The sequence below is a fragment of the Pteropus vampyrus genome, unplaced genomic scaffold (assembly GCF_000151845.1).
Source record: "Pteropus vampyrus isolate Shadow unplaced genomic scaffold, Pvam_2.0 Scaffold217, whole genome shotgun sequence".
NCBI lineage: Eukaryota > Metazoa > Chordata > Mammalia > Chiroptera > Pteropodidae > Pteropus > Pteropus vampyrus.
Genome location: NW_011888998.1, coordinates 757340 through 770303, shown reverse-complemented (window position 1 = coordinate 770303; position 12964 = coordinate 757340). Strand labels below are relative to the sequence as shown.

Sequence of the window (12964 nt, the reverse complement as noted above, 5' to 3'; positions counted from 1 at the left end):
AACCGAGTCACTCCTGTCACCGAGCTCACCGCTGTCCCACCAAGAACCCCGGCCAGAAGGAGTGCTCCTCGGGACTGTGTCCTGCGTCACGTCAGCGCGCGCTCAGTGTTCATGGGGAAGAAACATTCCCACGTGTGCTGCACAACTGTCACGGGATGGTAGGGCCACAGTCGTTCCCAAGTCCCAGCCTCACAGGGGCGTGAAACCGCACCAACTGCCGGCAACTGCCATGACGCTGTGACCACCGGGCTGGCAGGGTGCCCCACTGCTTCCTGGGCAGCCTTTCTCTGCTCCCTCAACAGCTCCATTCTCAGCAGAGAAGTCCCCACAGCCCTTCCTTCTAAGCCTGCCTCCTGTGCAGATCCCACTGGGCAAGCTCCCACCCTGGGCCCCCAGCCCCCGGGGAGAGCTGGCTTCCCGGTCTTACTTCCTGACAAGGGCACCCACTGCAGTATGCCCTGTTTAGATAAGGGGAAAGATTAAGTCAACCATGAAGAGGAGGAATGGGGGTGGGGGGTCTCAGTGAGAAAGGGCAAGAAGAGTCCCCTAACCGGTCATCCATGCCAAAGCAGAGGTGCACAGAGCTTCGGGCTAGGCGTGCTGGAGTCGGAGTACCTTCCCCGCCTCCCAGCTCAACCCGTAACCTCTGTACAGGGCATCACCCCTGTGCCAGGCGCACGGTGGCAGAGGCCCCAGTCTCCTCCCACACCTGCGCACCCTCAGCCCCCACTCATTCCCTCTTCCACTCTCAGTGTCTCGTAATTTAGAACTTCAACCTTGTTTATCTTTTCAAGTGACACTTAACCCCACAGGGCCTTGCGTGTTATAAAACGTGCTGCAGGTGCCCTCTGAGCTGTGCCACAGAGAGATCAGACAGCCATCGATCCTGGGTAAGAGGTGACCATCCCGTAACTGCCTTCTGGGATTTTGCAGCTAGTCGACCAGGAAGGAAGGGGCTTCAGATAAGGCTGAGCAACCAGCAGCCTCCTCCCCGAAGTTCCGCTTAGAGCTAGCCTACCCACTTTGGGAAGGGGCGCAGACTCTCATGGGGATGGCATGGGGACAAGTGTAAAACATTGGCCCAAGTGACCCCACAAGGAGGGGAGGGAGTACCAGACATTAGTCTTAGCTGGGCGCTTGCGAGTTCAGCTTGAGCCAAGCCCCTCATGTGGCAGCATTGCCATAGCACCCCCAGAAGGAAAACAGGAGATGGGTGGTGCTTTCCAGCCTGGAGGGAGGGGTTCTGGTTCAAAAGGCTTCCAGCCCATTCCACTCCCTGCCCTCAGCCTGGGCAGGCCCTGGACACTCACCTGCTCTGGAATTTTAAGGACCAGGTCTTCACCGAGCAAACCATTAGACCCAACCTCACCCGCAGCCAGCCCCCATTCCCAAGTCCTGGTTGGTCCGTTTAAAATAAATTGCATCTTTCCAGCAACTATTAACCACCTCACCTGCCTCTATCCTCCCTTCGTCCAGCTCCTTAGCCCATAAGGGAGAAAGACAAAAAGGAGTAAAGAGAGGAATCTCCTCTCATCTTCCTACAACCCAGATAGTCCCATTAGCTGGGGCTCCCTCCCCAGTGCCGCCCTCTGCCCCCCAGAGGCTTTTTACCAGGTAACCAACCAGGGGGAGGGCCAGGTGAGGAATTCATTGAACAGAGTAGGGTAGGAAGTAGGCTGGCTTCAAGCCCTGCTCTGCCCGCTTGGTTCTTAGGTTGCTGAGCCCGTCCTCCCCCTTTTGATTTCTACTGTGTCCAGGGGTCCAGGGCATTCTCACCACCACTACCACCCCCCCACCCCCGCCGCCAACCCCCAGGCTTTACTCTTTCCAGCCCAGAATTGCTTGAGGAATTCCAAGCGCTTAAGAATACTCTCCCTTCCAAAGCCCCCTTTCTTCTCTGAAGATCTTCCTCAGTGCCCCAGTTTCCCCCTCTTCATCCCCACTGCAGGGTGCTCAGGGGTGGAGGAAATGACAGAGGATGCCCACAGCACTAACTCCAGTCACCAGCTATCCCTCCAGGCCTTCTTCTCTGGGGCACAGAGGAACCCAGGCCCTGCCCGGCTTCCCGGCTCAGAGAGGCGGCGGTGGGGACAAGCAGCGGCTCAGCATCTCTTTCCCGGCTACACTTCTCCCTGCAGCCCCAGGACGCACTTCTCATCAAAACTCGGAAGTGACGGATCACGGCTGGGTCCCCTGTTTGGGGAGCTCCCCTGTCCTCCTCAGGGTTACAGGCAACAAGACAAGATCCAGTTCTCCCCTGTACCCTCCAGTCTCAGAGATGCTTCTGACTCATCCTCCTGACCACGGCTCCTGGAGCACTCTGCCTGTCTGGCAAACAGAAGATCAACCCAAAGAGCCAGCCTCTGAGCTCACCTGGTGGGGAGAGGGTGGGAAGAGCAGGGAAGTGGAGGTACAGAAAGGGGGAGTCTGGCCTGACCTCCAGGGAAGGAACAGCAGCCTTCTAGGACAAGACCCTCTCAAGTTCCGATGATCTCTCCTCTTCGCTGGGCCCCCTGATGACTGGAGGAAACCCAAGACCTCTGGGAACCTTCCTGGAGTTCCACCCCAGTCACCTCACCCGCGAGGGGGCAGAACCCCAGCCCAGAGAGCCAGGGGCCCTGGCAGGACCAATGAACCTGCATTCTACCTGGCCAGCTCCAGGTACCGGGAGACCTACGTGGCACCCCCAGAGCAGGCGGTGGGCTCAGATGTAACCTACTTCAGAGAGTATGAGGAAATTATGGGGAAATTACACTGAGCAGCAGGAACAAACTTGGCCTGAACTTTCTCCAAAATTTAGAAGACAGAGTAGAGAGGCTGAGTGGAAAGGCCACGAAGCCCAGTCCCGCAGCTCCCTGCACAGGGGAGGAGGGGCGGGGGACATAGAAAGGGGCCTTTGAGGGCTTTCAAAGGGGCTCCTGCCACCCCGCCTGGCTGAGGTGGAGCCGGGGGGAGCAGAGTCCCCTCCGCGGACAGACAGAGGCCAGAGGGAGCCGGGGCTGGGGCAGCCCCGCCGCAGGCCGGTGTCAGGCTGCAATTCTATGGCCTCTTTATGCGGGCCAGCTCCTCGCACCCCGCCCAGGCACTTCAAACGGCCGCAGCCCCCACCCTGACCCCGCGGAGCCCGAGACCCTGCCGGCCTCCCTCCATACTCACAAAGACAGCGCTGCTTTCTCACAGCTCCAGGGGAGCGGCTCCTCGGCCCTCCCCAGCTGGGCAGCCCCTCCCCGCAGAGGAGGAAACTGGGGCTGGGGTAGGCTAGCCAAAGGGGTAATGACTCAGCGGCAGAAAGGGGTGGGGTGACTCCAGGCCAATCGCCCCAATACACACCCTACCCGTGGCTGTCTTGCCCCAGGCCAGGACCGAGGGTGGGGAGCAAACGCAGGTAGAGGCTGCAAGACTTCAAGGTAGGAAGGACCCCCATTCCTCCACACAGCGCTGGACCCCAGAATCTGGTTCTCCCAGTCGAGCTCTCCCAGGCCCTCTAGTTGGGGACAGAGAAGAGGTCTGAGAGTTCACCTGCGCAGCCTCCCTGTCACCTCCCCACCTGCCTCTCTCTGTTCCTGGGGACTATATCCTTGGCCTTACCTAGTAAAATCCAGCACACTGCACTCCCCAAATCAGCTCCACCCTCATGGCAGCTCCACAAGCGACCCTGGGACACCCCAGAAAGAAGCTGTGCTGGCCAGCCAGGAGACCTGCAAACGAACATCTTTGTGAGGCAATGAGCCCTCCAACGTTACAGACTCCCTTGTCAGGGATTCGAGGCTGTGGGAATTCCTAGCTGGGCCGCTGGGAGGAAGGGGGCACAGGATTAGACCGTACATGGCTTTGTCCCTTCCATCTCACATTTAGTCTTTGATTTTATGGGCTCAAATACTTCCAAAGAAGCAAGGGTCTGCTTTCCCCGATCCCATCCTATAAAAAAGTAGTGATTTACACAAATAGCCGAGGCCCACGACTTTGGAGGGGTCCCACAGACACCAGAAAACATCCCTCAGAATGCACCCTCTGCACCTCAAGGGACTCTAAGAAAGGAGGAAGATCCACCCTCTCCCCTCCCTAAAAGGGCATCTCTCCCCTCCCCAAACGCTCCTCCCCCCCCCTCCCCACCTCTCCCCCCACCCGCCTCCCCCAGGGCCCAGAGGCCAGGGATTTAGAGTTCGCCTGCTGTGCTGCCTTTTCTTCACCAGGACTGGAAGCCTTCTGCTTAGCAGCTTGTCAGAGAGAGTGAGGGGGCTGCAGGCCAGGACACAAAAGGGGATTAGGGAGAAACCTCTCGGCCTGCAGAGTAATCCATCAAACTCTCTCCCGGCTGCCAGCACCGGCCCCTTCCCACTCAATTCCCTTCCAGCTGCTGCGGGCCCCCCACCCCCTCCAGCTCCTGAGCCCCTGTCACATTGGGCGGCAAAGAGAATCCCAGGCCTTGGGGGGCCTGCGGGGGCACACCGCAGACACTGGGAAAAGGGCAACTGCTCCCTCCCCCCACTCACCCCCAATGTGCCAAGACCCAACAGGTGGCAGTGGCGTGGAGGAAAGTTGCTTTTGTGGCCCAGTCTGAGAGCCCCCCTCCACTACCCCAGCTTCAGAAAGGAAACAAATGCTGCAGGAGGCTGGGAGCGGGAGGGGAGAGGACGGCAGGCAGGCAGTCCCCTGAGCCGCTCCGACCTCTCCCCTCTCCAACCCAGTGACAGGCCTGACCCTCACCTTGGCCAGTCAGTCCCCGGCAGCCTAAGCTGAGGTGAAGCACCCCTCCCAAGGGGCACCTGGCAATCCCATGGTGACGGTCAACACAGACATACAGCTGACTCCAGGCAATGGGCCTCCCGATCAGACTTCCTTTCTGAGAACAGCTGCGACCCAGGGTCACGCTGGGTCACCTTGACCAAGTACTTCAAGCCAAGACAACTGGTACTCTTAGACCTGGAGCTCTCTTCTTTCCCAGGGGCCACAGGCCACTGAACCTGGAGCATCCGTAAGAGAGGTCTACTTTGGGCAATCAGCCTGGCCTATTACACCTATTACGACCGTGTGACCTTGTTAACTGACCTCCCTGAGCCTCAGTTTCCTCATCTGCAATTAATGATAGCAGTTAACACTGAGATGTATGACATGCCAGGCACTCTTTCAAGCGCTCAAATCTTCTAGCCGTTCGATGAGGTGGATATAAAGAATATACCCATTTGGTAGGCAAGGAAACTTAGATCAATACCAGAAACTTCACAGTGTGTTTGAGAGAAAGTATGTGGAAGTCCCAGCAGCTTCTCCTCCAGCTGCCTGGGCTTCTTCAGTGGAGAAGCCTGAGAGGGGTCTTCTCGTTCCCAAGCAGGAGCAGCAGAGGTCGGAGGGCGACCAGCTACCCCTTTCTTCTCCCTGCCATTCCCCTCTCAACCTGGAGCCTCCCTCACCCACACTAGCACCTCTTTCGGCCCCCAGAAGCAAGAGGAATGCCAAGAATGTAAATGCCTCCCCAGGTGCTGGCCCCAACAGGTAAGCAGAGGTCACTGCAGCAGACCTGCCTAGTGTCGGAAGCCAGGAATGGAGACTGAGGGTAGGATAAACATCCCAAAGTTATGAGACAGGGTGGTTCCCATCCACAGGGGAAATAACCATAATTGCAGTGGCTGACACCCCCTAACTGTCCAGGAGGTATCCGGCATGTGCTGGGTACCTGACATACCTCTCTCTGTAATCCATACCATTGGTACAATCCTACAAAGTAGGTACTATTTAATATTCCTACTTCATCAGAATAAAAATTAAGAAATTCATTAACATGCCCAAGGTTGCACAGATAAATGGAAAATTCAAACCATTTGAAAACCATCTGGAAAGGGATCTGAACTGGGAGCCATGACAGGTAGTTCAGTTTCAGCAGTGTCTGTAGCTGTGTAGCCTGAACAAGCCATTTCCCTTCTCTGGACTCAGTTTCCACACCTATAAAACGAAAACTAGTCCAGATGCTGTCTCAGGTTCTTTATGACGGTACAGCTGTATGTCTCACACCCACCCCGCACCAGCCCGTCCACAGAGGGGGCTCTCCATGGACAGGTGCCCACTGAGTGCTCACTGACAAGGCCACATGGCTGGGGGGGATGGTCACATCACTCCACAGAGAGTGACAAGGGAAACCAGGTGGAGAAGAGCCCCCAGCAGCACAGCGAGCCCACCCTTCACCTGCCTTCACACTGCTCAAACACAGCAGAGTGCCAAGGGGCAGAGGTCGCCTGAAACTGAGCTGAGAAACCAAGACGTCCGGGGGCAGAACTGCCCTTTTCTCTACTCCCTCCCAGAGTTGGACTCTGCTCCTGGCAGAAATTGGTAATCAAATTTGTTCTCTACCTGGGCCACAATAAATGTTTCCCTAAGAAGTTGGGTAGTGGTCCAGAGAAACTCCTTGGTCCAGGGTGGGGAAAGAAGAGTCTGGGAGAATGGGGCGGTGGGGGCGGGGGCGTTGGGCGCAATCCCCAGGGCGAGTTCCCTCTCCCTCTCCCCTTCTCTTCCTGCAGCCCCTGCAGAGTGAAACCTGAACTGGCCTCCTTTCTAGTGAACTTAAACTTTGCCAGTCAGCCAGACCAGGCAGCTCTCCTCATCTGCACAGAAAACCCTTGTCCCCTCCCTGCGCTGGCCTCCCTTAGAGGTGAGGTACACAGGAAGAGGCCAGGGCGTGGAGGGTCTGGGCAGACGCACAGGTGAGCAGAGCTGGCGGTCAAACCAAGGTGCTGGTCCCAGCTCTTCATGTCCCATCTGTAGGATCTCAAATTCAGTGGTTTCTAAAGACCTTTCAGCCCTGATATCTTAGGTTCAGTGACCAGTCCTATTTATCATCAGAGGGCTCTGGGCCGGACTCGGTCCTATGGAAACGTGTTCTCAAAAACAGTCGCTCAGTGGTGAGCAAGGTGTGAGTATCTTTTTTTTTTTTTTTTTTTTTTAATAAAAGAGCCCTAGCTTGCCCGCACTTGGAGGAGGTATGCCTCCGTGTGTGCAAAGGAACCTCCCACAAAGAGCACCATCCATCCATCCATCCATCCATCCATCCATCCAACACTTACTGAGCCCCAATTACGTGGCAGCCCCCTGTGAAGGTGCTGGGAACACAGACTGCAGCCCCCATTAGCGGAAGAGACAGAATGCCACTAGAGTGCAGTGAGGTGGTACAGGTGCAGAGACCCAAGTCCCCAGTGGGGGCAGGTTCAGTTCTTCCTGGGCTTCCTAGAGGAGGTAGCCGTGTTGTGGAATCTTTAAAGATGAACAGATGGAAACTATGCAGAAAAGAGTAGGTGTATGAAAAACACAGCCACGGAGGCCTGAGATGTCCACAGCAACCTACCTCTCCTTTGGCCCCTCCTCACTGAGGTGTAGCGGAAAAGATACCAGACCCAAAATTGTGGGACTGTGTTTTACCCTCAGATCTGAGCTCAAGATGGGAATATTCATCAGCACTGGCCCCGTTTTCACTTCCAAAGTAGTCACTGTGCTCTAGTCACCTCCCCTGGACTGCCCCTCCCTTTCACTTGAGCCCTGTCCAGCTCAAGTCCCACACCTCCTTCAGGGCTGCCTGGAACCCAAGCTGTCAAGGATCCCCATTTTCTCCCTAATCTCACCAACACTCGCCCAGCAGTCTTCAGGGTTGGATATGGATCCTGGTCTCCCTGGTCTGGCGTGTAGTCCTTCCCGGTCCCCCACCCCCACTCATCACCTCTGCAGTTCCCGAAAAGCAGGGAGCACATTGCCTGCCCAGGCCCCGAGAAGGAGGCTGCTCAACAGAAGGCCTCACAGGTGAGGCTGACTGAGGGTTCCTGTCCAATGTGATTTAACCAGCATGCCTGGGATCCATGGCAGGGCCACATTAGAGGTTTTCGGGTGCTCAGCTTGCTCCAGCGACAACAGCCAAGAATAGGAAGCTAGGTTGCCAGATCCCTAGGGATGGGCCAGGTGCTGCCAGCTTGGACACTATTTGTCAGCTCAAAGTATGCTTGAGATTAGAGAGGTGGGGGGCATGACAGAGAGCACTGGGGTAAGAAGGACTGCTGTCTCGGGCTGGCTAAGCATTTGGTCTGACCCGAATTTGGTGACTGAGAGACTGTGGGGCTATAGGGCCATGCGTTAGTCTCCAAGCTCCTTCTTGCTGGCTCATCCCAGCTTCTCAGAGACTTAACATGGAAGGGGAAGGGAACAAACATGGATTGAGCACCTGGTCTGTGCAGGCACTTTGCTCAATATGCCTATCTATCTTATTTAATCCTTGCCCTAACCTTGCAGGGTGAACATTATCATCTCCATTTTATAGACACAGAAACCAAGGCCAACAGGTGAGACAGGCCCATCTCCAACATCAGAAGCAAGAGGACCCACGAGTCATTCAGGGTCAGTGCCACTTCTTCCCATGGAGGAAAAAATAGACCACGCAGTAGAAAAACGTTAAACAGGAACTTCTGGCCAGATATCAGGGCCATCTCGTGATGGCTATGTCACCAGCCCCTGCCCCCGAGCAGGGACACTTAATACACTGGACAAAGCTCCACACTCCAGCTCTACTGCTGGGAGTCAAGTGGCATCAGCATTTGAGACACTGGGCCTGGTACCAACTGGTCCAGGCTCTACCCTTGCTGTCCAGCAAACAGGGCCTCTGGATGTTCAAATAAAAGCCAGACTGGGTTTTTCTTTTGGACACCAGAAATCAATGCAAAGGATCCCAAGGGTTGGGGAGTGAGTACAGAGCTGAACCCAAATTCAGAACACCCCTTCCCTATCATAGTTTCTCTAAAATTCACAACAAACAACTTTTCTGCATAGAAGGCTCTTAACCTTTCAGGATATATCTTCGTCTTCATCACTTCATGATTCACATCCATCACCACTAACTTGAGGAGGTAAACGAGGCAGAAGTTACTGGACAAAATAAAAAACAAGACACATACAATATTGACAGGGGGAGATCAGGACATCCAGTCCTGGTGTGTTCTTTGCACAAGCTGACCACAAGTTCAACTGCATATGTGTCCTTCACAGCTTACATATAGTTATATATGGTCTAATTCCCTTCCTAAGAAACTCTGGTCTCTAAGTGTAAACCACAATGATTGCCTCTATTGTCACCAAATAACAGCAGTTGACACTTACCAGCTGCTATGCTCAGAGCTTTACCTACATTAGCTCTTTTAATCCTCCCGATACTGTGAGGTAGGTACCATTAGCCTCATTTTACAGAGGAGGAAGTAGAAGCACAAATAGGTAAAGTAACTTGCGCAATAGGAAATAGGATTCAAACCTAGACAACTGGGTGCTAGAATTCAGCCTCTTTCCTAGTCATACTGACTCACTCCCCAAAGTCCAGGAGATCTTGCTCCCAAAGAAACAAGGTCTACAGCAAAACCCAAGAATGGAGTCCCATGCCAGGTGCTGCTGTCCATTCAGTCATACGTGATAGAGTGAATATGGTTAATACTAGCTAACATTTATTGAGCATGTATTTCCTATCAGGCACACAGTCCAGTGCTCTATATCAGTGGTCCCAACCTTTCGACACCAGGGACCGGTGCTCCTACAAGGATCTAATGCCTGATGATCTGAGGTAGAGCTGAGGCGGTGATGCTAGCACTGGGGAGCAGCTGCAAATATAGATGAAGCTTTGCTAGCTGGCCCGTCGCTCACCCCCTGCTGCCTGGCTCGGTTCCTAATAGGCCATGGACAGGTACCAGTCCGCAGCCCGGGTTGGGGACCCCTGCTCTATATACATGATTTAATAAAGCTATAATTATTTATATTTTATAATTATATATTTGTTATAGTTATTATTTTATAAATAACGAAGCTATAGAGTAGATATTATCATTATTATTATAATCATCCTCATTTTGTAGCCAGGGATCTGAGGCTTAGAAAAGGTTAACTAACTTCCACAGCTAGTAGAACAGTCAAGATAGAAACCCTGTCTTTCTGACAGTCTGGGTTTTCGTCCGTAATGTTGTGCCATTAGATGATAATGGTGCTTAATTTCACTTTTGGAGTCCTCAGCCATCCCCGCCTTTCTGCCTTTTCTCCCCAGAGGCCTGGACAGGCTGGGAAAGGGGAAACCACTCCATCCGTCTACTACACAGTGGCTGGAAGGACCTCCGTGGGCCACCGAAGATCACTGTCCAGCTCCTCCTCTTTCTTTCCCTCCTCTTTCAGGGTAACTCAGAGATTCAGGAGAGGCAGGGAGCTTACCACACACTCCATGAGTACACAGGAAAATGCCCGCCCCCCCCCCCCCACACACACTAAATCGGGGCCTGTATGTCCACAGCTGCACATTCATCCACAGCTGTATTTTTATCTTCAGACTCATCCTGCTGACTCAAGCTCCATTTTTCTGAGCACTTTTAGAACAACAGAGTCCTGGCTGCACGACAGGCCTGGGGGGAGGAGATAAGGGAGGAATGAAAGGATGGGACCCATCCAACTAAAGGGCCTGTGACCTCACATATCATCCGACTCATTCCCTAGAAGTTGCTCTATGGGTTTTCTCAGGCTTCCCATCCAGCCTGCACCTCCTGGGCCCTGCTTTCCCCACCCCCATAAGCCAGCTCGTTCCCCAGGCCTGGGGCAGGTGAGTGGACACCAAGACTGTCTGACTCTGAAAGGAGATCTGCTAAGTGCATCAGGAGAAGCAGCCAGAAGACCCCAGGGCCTCACCTTCACCCCTGAGCAACACTTCCAGGAGCCCAGCTAGGGTCACTCTGGGCCCACCCACTATGCCCAGCTGCGGACGCCAGGGCAGCAAGTCAGCAGCTGGGCTATTCTTAGTCCCCGCTCCATCGGATTGGGTCTTCGTAACAGCCAGAAGGGCAAGTCCTCACCAGGTACCCACCATGCTAAACCCGTTCCTACCCCCAACTCTGGCCCTTGAGAAAAAAGGAAGGACAGGGGAGTGGCCCTGGGGAGAGGGAAAAGCTGAGCAGGTCAAGAGTGTCTGTCCGGAAGATGCAAGCTGATTCAGAGGTCAAGGGCAAGAGTAACTCACAGGGCTCAGGCGTCTGAAGGAGACAGGAGACTATGGAAAGAACTGACCTTCACTCTGGAGGTCCTGCAGGTCACTGGGGACTTCTCCAGTAGGCCAAGACGCTGCCTAAGCCTAGAGCCCTGAGAGGCTGCAGTGAGGGCCCAGGTATCACTTCATTACACCTGGTTGCTGATCTCAGAATCCTCACCATCCCTACCTGAGCCCGACAGGCAGGCGAGGTGAACGCGCGGCCTCTCTTTCTCCTCCCCTGAAAAGCGGGCAGAGGAACAGACGCGCACGCAGTCCAGTCTCAGCTCCCTGCCCAGAGCCCGGCTCCAAGACTAATATCCTAAAAAGCTCAGTCACCTTTCTCCGCGGCGTCCCGGCAGCCAGCCCCTTTCCCGGCTCCCAAGTCCGGGACTGTGCACACCGCAGTGACTCATCCTGCCCCTTTCCGGTGAAGCCGAGACAAGGGAAGAAAATACATGCAACTTTCCAAAGAAAACTCGGACGCGGGAGGTGCAACAGGAGCCAGCGCCGGTCCGCCCGCCGCTGCCCACCCGCCGACTAGCCGGGGACGAGGGGGCCCGGACGCCTCCAGCCCAGCTCGCCCTCCGAGAAAAAAACGCAGCCCTGCGAGGACCCGAGCGGGCGTCCCGCACTCCGGAGCCCCGCAGCCCGGCCATCTCCTCTGGGACTCGCGGGGATGCGGCGCCCGAACGGCCGCTGAGCGGTCCCAGCCTGCCGGGCGCAAAGCACTCGACACAGCGGGGCCCGGCCGCACAGCTCTCTACCTCTTCCCGCACCGGGACCCTGTCCCCTGGGAGAAGAGGGGGTGCGCTCCTACCTGGCTGAGGCGAGCAGCTGTCACTGGGGCCGGAGCCGACGACCTCGACCCCCTCTTGGCCCCGCGCGCGCCAGCCGGCGGCTTTTAAATCTCCAGGTTACTCGGCGGGGGGAGAGAGCATGCGCGCTAGGGCTGCCAAGAGGGGGCGGGGCGAGGCGGGCGGAGGTGGGGGGTGTCCAGAGGGGGTCTGGAGGGGTGGGGCTGGTCCCCAAGCGAAGAAAGTGCGAGGTCTCCAAGCTGTCTTTGTAGCCGCGACCGCGACGGGCAGCCCCCGCGTGGCTCCCAGGCTGCCCTGTCATTACCCAGGGCAGTGCACCGCCCCCTCGTCGCTCGCCGCCCAAACATTTAGGTACGAGCGACCCGGCTTCGCGGAGCACCTCCCAACCTCGGAGCCAGTCTGTCACCATGACTCGCACGTGCTCTTCTGGCCATCCTCCTGTCCCTGGGCAGAGCAGCACCTCACCCATCCAGGACCAGCCCTTGAAAGGAGATGTCACATTCTCCCCGAGTTACTCTTCCTACTGTTTGGTATTCTCTAAGGTAGAAAGAGCTTCCTTATAGCTAACTCAATCCCTCTTCCCGAAGTTAAAAGCCAGATTCCTTTTTTCCCCTCCTTAGGGTGTGTATGGATAAAAGAGGGCGATACTTGCCAGTAAAACGTTCCCTTTGTCAGCTGTTGAACAAGATCCCAACAGATACCTGTTTCCAGAATGCCCTTGAGGAGAGAGGAACAATGCAGGTGGGAGGCAGAAAACTGGAGGTCCAGGCTGGCCTTGGGGTGGGGACCAAATTGTGTCATTTTCCTCCACGGAGTTTTATTAGGGTGTTGACTCGAATGCTATAAAATCACAGGAAGATACCTTTGAAGGAAGGACGTAGTTGGCTGTGGCTCTGGACTGGGCATTGGGGCACTGGGTTCCAATGCTGGCCTTGCCACCTGCCAAATGTGAAGTGGAGCAAGTCCCTTCCATATTCTGGGCCTCCTCCGCAAAAAGAATTAACCAGATAATCTCTAAGGGCACCTCCAGCTGGGAGGCAGAGAAGAAAGGGAACTAGAGAAGAGAGGGAACAATGGAGCCCTGGTGGCCTGGGGAAGGCAGAGTGGGTGCCAGAGAGAGCAGAGAAAAATCAAG

The 12964-nt window shown here is 55.4% G+C and overlaps 1 protein-coding gene across 6 annotated transcripts in view; it reads right to left on the bottom strand.

The window, feature by feature from the left end:
- Nucleotides 1–11926, bottom strand: part of SLC45A3 (solute carrier family 45 member 3) — a 19065-nt gene extending 7139 nt beyond the window's left edge. The window contains exons 1-3 of one of the 6 annotated variants that reach the window (XM_023538288.1): nucleotides 11832–11926; nucleotides 10210–10397; nucleotides 3589–3698 (exon numbers count right to left, since the gene is read on the bottom strand). The gene's annotated coding sequence lies outside the window, so the exon portion shown is untranslated. The other 5 variants (XM_011372979.2, XM_011372978.2, XM_023538289.1 and 2 more) reach the window with 5 other exon arrangements.
- Nucleotides 11927–12964: the final 1038 nt, after the last annotated feature.